Source organism: Lactuca virosa, chromosome 8, assembly GCF_052849685.1.
Source record: "Lactuca virosa cultivar CGN04683 chromosome 8, Lactuca_virosa_CGN04683_v6, whole genome shotgun sequence".
Classification (NCBI taxonomy): Eukaryota; Viridiplantae; Streptophyta; class Magnoliopsida; order Asterales; family Asteraceae; genus Lactuca; species Lactuca virosa.
The window spans coordinates 168,828,569-168,837,814 of record NC_136433.1 but is presented as its reverse complement, the minus strand read 5'-3'; positions in this window follow the sequence as shown (position 1 = coordinate 168,837,814).

Below are 9,246 nucleotides of genomic sequence, written 5' to 3'. Positions count from 1 at the left end.
CAGACTTTTGTGGTTAGTAAAGATGGTGCACCGAAATCCGTACAAGTAATGCCTCCAGATCTTTAGAGAAAACACCACCCCCCCCCAATTCCAAATCGTGAGTGGGGTAATTCGCCTCATGAGGCTTCAGCTGCCTCAAGGCGTACGCGATCACATGCCCTCTCTGTTGGGTTATGAGCATTCTAACTCTCCTATGGCGTACATGCAACCCTAAATACCTTGGATCTATGTTTTCACTATTATACATGCAAATATCAATTTTCCAAGGTATTGTTCTAACTAGCATAATATAAAGTACATGTAATATAAAAACTAGTAGAATTACATACCTATTTGTTGTAGCTTGATTCCATGGAGCTCAAGAGCCTAGTGCCCCAAGTGTGACACCTCAAATGGTTCACACAACATCAAAACAACTTGGAATAACCATGAGAAGAGATACTTCACTCTACAAATCGGCTTGCCCTCTTGTGTATGCACTAGTGCCGATTTCACCAACCAATGGGGTCTTTATATAGTGTGCACATTAGGGTTACACCATGTAACCCACGAATTTATCCATTCCTTATGCTCCATGGGTTTTAACCTCCATGGAGTATCCATGGGTCACCACATGGGTTAAACCCCACATATGGACTCATGGATCATCAGCCCACATATATGAGAATGAATGATTTACACAATCAATCCACATATATTTAATTAGTCTCTTTTGATCACTAAATTAATTCCAAATTAATTCTTGATCAATACTAATTAAATAATATGATTTCATATTAATATATTAGAACTTATAATATATTAATATGTCACAAATATCCTCTTCTCACAAAAGGTCTATCCAAATGTCCTGATGTCATGCAACCCAAATGGACCATGCCGGGTCGGGTCAAGTATATACCAATTATAGTTATGGGCTTAGACACTAATCCAACAGTCTCCCAGTTGGATAAGTCTAATAACTATTATTGCAAGTATGACTCCAACCTGACCAGCAATCATAGTTCTTAAAAGCTGTTGTCGAACTCTGAACAAATCACTGACGCGTCCATTAGATAAGTGATCATATATTCCTCCATTCTAGATATCATATGGACTGAGACATGGATTATAATCATTCTCTCTGTCCATTTATTGTTTCCCGATTTCTGATTTATGACGACCGACTAATTGAACAAATCAAATCAGTCCAGGCTTGGCCAAACACTTAGGGTGTCATCACTAAATCATTGAGGGGCCCACATATATCGCTTTTATCCCTTTAAGGGTAAAAGGAATGGATAAACGTTGACTCATATGCTTGTACTAACTACTTGTTGAATCATACACAAAGGCACGTTTTATAACATCGAGTTACCAATGCGTTTTCATGCAATCAATGTATAACCAACTCATAGTCAACAACTCATATCTCTAGGTTTGAAGAATATACGATATTATCGTCTCATGATTCACTCGTGATAAAATCCATGAAGTGATTCAAATGAGCATGGGTTTAATCCAATACTCATAACTTATGAGCACTCATGAATGTTGTAGAAACTTATGCTATGTCCAACACCTTAGACATCTACAAACCAACTTCATGACAGTCATGCCTTAATACCTACTTCCAATATATTATCGACTGTGGATGGTTTGAATAAATTAATTATTCGGGAAGTCAAAACATGCAAAGTGAAACACAAGAATAATACTAGTCCTATATGGCCCCAACACTTTGAGTGTAAATAAAACACCTTTGATCTAAGCACCATATTGATTACTCATTATTCATTGTATAATGTTTTGATTTATCAACTTAATACTTTAATAAAAAAACAATAGGCATGCCATGCTCCAAGCATGCACATATTGTTTGTCTAAACAATAGCTATGCCATACTCCAAGTATGCACACTATGTTTGTCTTATGATCCTTACTTTGTGAAACATATCAATTGACAATATTTCAAAAATGCTCATTTCACAATCCCAATCCTTATTGTAAATGTAAGAATACCAATCTTTGGCAACCCTCAGATTGTCCTCGACAATTGCTTAATCATTTTAGTCAAATCCAGTTCTATTCCTTTTTCCCTCTTAACGCCCTAGGCATTTGGAAAATTTAGAATGGATAAATATTATAGCACATGTAATCGATCCTATACCCGAAGCATATGGGACCCGATTCATGCTATAATGTTTTTTCCATGTTCTCAAAATTCGAACTATGAAGAGGGATGTCGTAATCATAATCGAATTTTGAGAATGCAACATATATAAAATTTCCTTATGTTGAACCATTCCAACATAACATTCATATATATCCTTGACTAACGTTGATTAAAGTCTCAATCTAAGCTTTTAGAATTGGAATGAAGTATAAATCCTGTAACAAACCGTTATTTCAAACCTATGTAATAATGTAGGTCAATTTGTATATCTTTTTAAAATAATAAAGAGAAATTTTAGCATACTGCGTATATTTACATAATTGACCCTCAAAAATAAATTATTAAACAATCTCGATTGCGATGAACCAAGTGATAGAGATTGTAACAAGGTTTCCAAAAACATAAAGAACACTAAAATCCGAGTTATAACGAAGAAGTTATGACCAATCGAAGATCCGCGACAAAACCGGCAAAACACTGTTCGGTGTAAAAACTGAATTTTCAATAACAGGCTTTTTAGCCTTAACAATCTAAATGAAAGTTGTAGTTTATGTTAAACCGAGAACTTTCATAAAAAGAACGTCAAAATTTGACTTCGTATGAGGATGTTACGATTTTTCTAAGTTTCAGTGTAGCAGTGTACAGCTAAAAAACTCGAAATAAAGATCGAGTGATTTTTAGCCGACACAACCTAAACGAGAATTGAAGGTCTCGTCAATAGTAGTACAACGGTAAAAATACAGACAAAAACGGACGTCGGATGAAGAAGTTATGAATTTTTAACAGATTTCCTCTCCCGGTCTGTTAAAAATAATAATATTAAAAATAAATTCAAATTCAACCGACGAAGTCTAAACAAAAGTCGTAGAGTATAATTTTACCTACGCGTGCATATAAAGAACGTTGAAAACGGAGCTCGTATGCGAAAGTTATGATTTTCGCAAGTTTTTGGCACAAAAATCAAGAAATATTGAAAACCAGGCAATTTCGCAAGGCTGACCTTCGGCCACGTCACCTCGCATGCGAGGCCTCCATGTGTCATCTTCTGGTTGGACCGCAGTTCACCGTGTCGCGTTCTGATTGGACCGCAGCCGAGGTCCACTAAGCAGCCGACACCCTCGCATGAGACACCCCCGGACACCCCTCAGACACCCCCTCGGACACATGCCCTCTTCCCATTGGACCGAAGTCTGGTCCAGTCCAAAGCCACCACCTGCGAGCCACCTGTCCGAAGCAGCCTCCTTCCTTCACCACCTGTCCGAACACGCGTCAGTCTCGCATAGCTTCGGATCCGAGGCTCCGGCCTATATAAGGCATGCGAGGGCTTCCGAGAAATTCACATATTTCACCCCAAAATTCACCTTTCTTCACACTTTCTACCCCTACAAGCATATTTACAATCCCTAAAGCCCCGCTATCCTATTTCAAACCCTAAGCAAGCCTCGAAGCCCCGAGATTCCCGAGAAGTTAACCTCTCTCCAGTCGAAACTCTGTCCAATTTGAGCCGGTTTCTCGTCAAATAAACTCCTTTCCGGGAAACGAAACGCTGCCCAAATCCTCATCTAACAAGTGAGTTCATACCCCCGTATTTTCATAATTTCTACTGTTTTAAGGGGGGAATACAAGCATAACGCAAGAACTTTGTGTTATAAAATCATGATTTCAAATCATGATAAAACGACATTAAATCATCAAAAATACTCAAAACATTAAACTCTTTTATAAACTTATATATTTTCCCAAAAATTCATATTTGTATATATATATATATATATATATATATATATATATATATATATATATATATATATATATATATATATATATATATATATATATATATGTATGTATATAAATAAGATTTAAAAGGCTTAGGACTGATAACTCATTCTGGGTCCTTTTCCTTGTTTGGATGTGGGCTTATAGTACCGGTTATTTGTCTGAGTGTCGTTTAAATTTTACTTATATATTAAATTGTATATGTATATAAATATAAAAGTTATTTCATCAATTCAAATACCTTTGTAACATGTTGAGCAAGGGATTACATGCAAACATAGTTAAATACCGATTCACAAAGTACATATAAATTATAATAGGTATAATTTATGATACATAGAACAATAATTCATGATTCAAGTATACTAGAATACATTGTTTTACAAGAAACAAGGGTTTTCATTCAGAACAAATCAAGGGTTTACACTTGTCAAATACATGTTCGGAATACTAATTCAAGAACATACTGTCAATCATTTATTTCAGAATGATTGGGTTTTCATAACTAATATACATGTAACGTTTATATGCTTTTTATGAGACATTCAATTCAGGTTGTTTAATTCATTTTAGACAACCAAAGTAAAGTCCTGACATTATAACCAGAATCTCCAGCCCGGGGATCGAAACAAGTTGTGTGTAGTTCTATATCGGGATTGACAACCCCGCACTCAGGCTGCTAGCTACAGTCAGGCATACACGCCAATGAGTGGCAATTGTTATCAACAGTTTAAACGCCCACAAAGCGTTTGTTTCAGGCCATCCGTCATAGTATGGTTATAATAACTCATTAAAAAGATATTAACAATACGTTAATGTATAAACAACTAAACGAAAGTACACCTTCAAAGTACCAGTTTACAGAATATAAACTACAATGGTTCAATACAGTTTTCAATAACAGCTGGTGGAGCCAGGCACACTCTCAGTTACAAGTTTTTCATAAAGGAATACAAATACAAAACATTGATACAAAGAGAACGGTTTTATGGGAATAAAACTACTTTTCTTATACAACAGAAAATATAGGATTTTCTGGAACAGTTTACATATACAAGATACAGAGATACTCTTTTAAACATAAACACTTATGCACTCACTCAACTTTATGTTGATACTCTCTTTTCAAATTACTTGTATTCTCAGGGAAATAATACACAAGTACTCCCCGAGCTTTTTGAGAAGATGGAGCTATGTTGAGTCACATCTTCTTTTGTATAACTATTTTGGTTCAATATATAATGATTGAACACATGTAAATACTTATACTTTTTAAATACAATGGTTGTTTGTACTTTGATTACTACGATGCATGTGTTGTGATACTACAATTGAAGTCCTCCACCCCCGGACGTTTCCGCCGTCTAGTTTGGGGGTGTGACAGATTGGTATCAGAGCATTGTTTATAGTGAACTCAGTATATCAATCCATAAAAGATATACAAACTATAAATACATCGGGGCTAGGAGCTGTGACTACAAGTATACTTTTTAAAGATTCAAGTATTTTTACAAGAAGTATACTAACACTCATACCTACAAGTACAGTATCACAGTCATAAGAACTTAAAAGAATTTGGATGTTGAGCACTATAGTGAAACCTGGGCAGTTATGTAATCATATCTGGAATTAATATAGCCTGATCAACTATATTGATTTGAGATATGACCAACATGTGTTTGGGAGTGATAGTAGTGTTGCGACATGTCTAAAACTTATCATACATATTCAGAAGAACTATAGAACAGAACACAAAGATTAAAATACTACGGAGAGTATTTTACTAACCTTACTTCTAATACAGAACCTATGGCTGAACCCAATTTACCTGGGCACCCCTACAATCCACAAAATGCAGGTTGGATCTCAGACTCAGATGAAGAACCCTTTGAGGACTGCGAATCAAGTGGTACGGATACAGAGCCATAAGTCTGCAACCCTGGGGAGCATCCCCTGAAGCAAGAGGAAGCAAAACCCATACCCGAGTGGGGCCAATACATAAACCATTAGAGTCGACAAGACGGCCAACGCCCTCCTTACGGAATGGCACGAGGTTTCTATAACATCTCTAGAGGAGGAACAACCGATAGAGCTCTTCCAGTTATAGTAAACCGAATAGCCCGGCAATTCGATCAATCAAGGATGTCGATCAATCGAATCCTAGAAGTGAATACGGTTGCGCAGGCTAACACTGCAGATATCCTTCGTCTTGACGAAATGCAGGATGACACCCAGCACCATACTGAAGCCCTTCAAAGGCAACTTAATGCTGCTGAATCAGAGATAAGAGAATTGAGGGAGCATCAAGCTGCCCAAGAAAGGCGCTGGAAAGCACAAGACGAAGCGGAACCCAGCAACCTTCGTAGCAACCACCGCAAGTAGTGTTCGCACTACTTTCTATATCGAATGTATATACTACTTTTCATGATATGTACAAAACCGAGTATCAATAAAACAATAAGCACTTTACTTCAACAAGAGTTAGTAAAATTCTCATAAACATCCTATTCCAAAGTTTTGGATCACATAAATGTTCCAGTGTTATTTTTCATGCTTTCAATACGACCGCGGAAATGTTATTTTCGGTAGGTCGGTTTGATGTCGACACTTCCTCAGTATTGGGGTATATTATAATTCTGCTTTAAGGTCAAGTTTTCCGGACCTTATGTACTTAATATACCAATACAATCGACATGTACATTCATACTCTTTGAAAAATAACCACTCAATTTCATATTATCCTGTTGCAAGTTGTACTTGCAGTGGATTTTTATTTCCAATTCTTTACAAGATTCGCGTTGAATTAAGTGTTTCGTTCAGAGATATCAAATTCATATTCATTCTTGATATCTCACTATCTTTTTATCTATTGACTTTTATAGCAAGAGATGCCTCCTCGTAGAAATCCAAGACATGTCAATGAAGCACCGACGTCACCACCACCTCCTCAATTCGACCCCGCTATGTTTCAAGCGGCGGTCACGGCGGCTGTAGCGGCTTCCATGTCTCATATCCATACTCCTGGTGTTATTGGGTCGGGAGTTGGTGCACATCCTTCTAACCATGGCGAAATTCATGGGCATTCGCGATAGTGCACTTATAAGGATTTTTCTAATGCCAAACCCAGGACCTTTAATGGGACTGGGGGAGTTATGGCACTAAGGCAGTGGATAGAGAAGACAGAAGCAATTTTCAAAATTTGCTCCTGTCCGGAGGGTAACAAAGTTAAATTTGCTGCCTGTACTTTTTCAGATAGGGCCCTAACATGGTGGAATGGCCACATTAAGTCACTTACTCTGGTAGTGGCTAACTCTATCAGCTGGGAGAGCCTAAAAGCCATGTTAATGCGGGAATATTGTCCGCGAGGGGAAATACAGAAACTGGAGCAAGAACTATGGGGTCTTACAGTGGTTGGTTCTGACATATCAACCTATACCAGTAGGTTCTGTGATCTGGCAATTCTTTGTCCGGATATGGATCCTAGGGAGAGCAAAAGGATTGAGAGATATATTTGGGGTATGTCGCCCCAAATTCAGTCAAGTGTTTCAGCTTCGAAGCCAATTACTTTTGACAGTACCAAAGAGCTGGCACAATCTCTTATCGACCACGGAGCCCGTCAAAACTCTATGGTTTCTGCTCCAGAACAACCCAAGGAGAACAACAACAAGAAGAAGAAGAAGGTTTGGAACAAGAGGAAGGGAAAATCTCCTCTGGAACCTTTAAAGAAGCAACAAGTAGTGGCAGTCCATGCTACTACTGTACCTGCTACCAAACCTACTATACCTGCAGCTGTCCCTAATAACCTTGTACCAACTAAGCCCTATGCTGGTATCCTCCCTAAATGCAACAAGTGCAATTTTCACCACAACGGAAATTGCCGAGAAATGCAGTGTTGTAACTGCGACAGGAAAGGGCATACTGCCCAATTCTGTAGAATACCACCCCAACCACTTAACCAAGTACCTGCCGCTGGAGTAGTCCGAGCATGCTACCAATGCGGTGATGTGGGGCATTTCAAGAAAGATTGTCCAAAAGCTGGAAATGTCGGTGGAATTGGGAGGATTTTAGCACTGGGTCATGAAGAAGCGGTGGCAAACCCTACAGTGGTCACGGGTACGTTCCTTTTCAACAATACTTATGCATGCATTCTATTTGATTGTGGTGCTGAGAGGAGCTTCGTGAGCCATAATTTTAAACATCAACTAAATCAAAACTCCCAACCACTAAATGAAACTTTCATAGTAGAAATGGCTAACGGGAAATCTGAATCCACCAACGATATAAACATAGGATGTATCCTTACCTTGAATGACTTGTCTTTCCCAATAGACCTTATGTCGGTCTCTATCAAAAGTTTTGACATCATAATAGGTATGTATTGGTTGTGCCCCAACTATGCCGACATCCTATGTTATGAAAGAGCTATTCGTTTGAACTTGCCAACTAGTGAAACTCTTATTATCTATGGCGACAAACCCGGAACGAACCTTCGGATCATTTCTTGCATCAAGGTACAGAAGTACCTTCGCAAAGAGTACTGTGCTTTATTAGCTCATGTCATAGACAAAAAGCAAGAAGTGAAAGATATCGCGAGCATTCCAGAGGTTTGCAACTTTCCCGATATCTTTCCCGACGATCTTCTAGGAGTACCTCCCGAACGTCAAGTCGAATTCCGAATCGACTTAATCCCTGGAGCTACCCCTGTAGCCAAATCCCCCTATCATCTTGCACCTACTGGAATGCAAGAATTATCCAGCCAGCTTAACGAACTCCTTAGCAAAGGTTTCATAAGACCAAGCTTCTCACCATGGGGAGCACCTGTTTTGTTCGTAAAGAAGAAGGATGGATCATTCCGCATGTGCATAGACTACCGCGAGCTGAATAAACTTACCATCAAGAATCGATATCCTTTGCCTCGCATTGACGATCTGTTCGACCAACTTCAAGGTGCGAACTACTTCTCGAAAATAGACTTAAGATCCGGGTATCACCAGTTACGGATTTTGGAGGAAGACATTCCCAAGACCGCGTTTAGAACTCGTTATGGTCATTACGAGTTTATAGTGATGCCATTCGGATTGACGAATGCACCTGCTGTGTTCATGGACCTAATGAACAGAGTGTGTCGTCCATTCCTGGACAAATTCGTCATAGTCTTCATCGATGACATCCTCATCTACTCAAGAAGCAAAGAGGAACATGGCCAACATCTTCGTCAAGTATTACAAACCCTTAGGATAGAAAAACTCTATGCGAAGTTTTCAAAGTGCGAGTTTTGGATTAGGAAGGTTGAATTCCTAGGTCACGTGGTC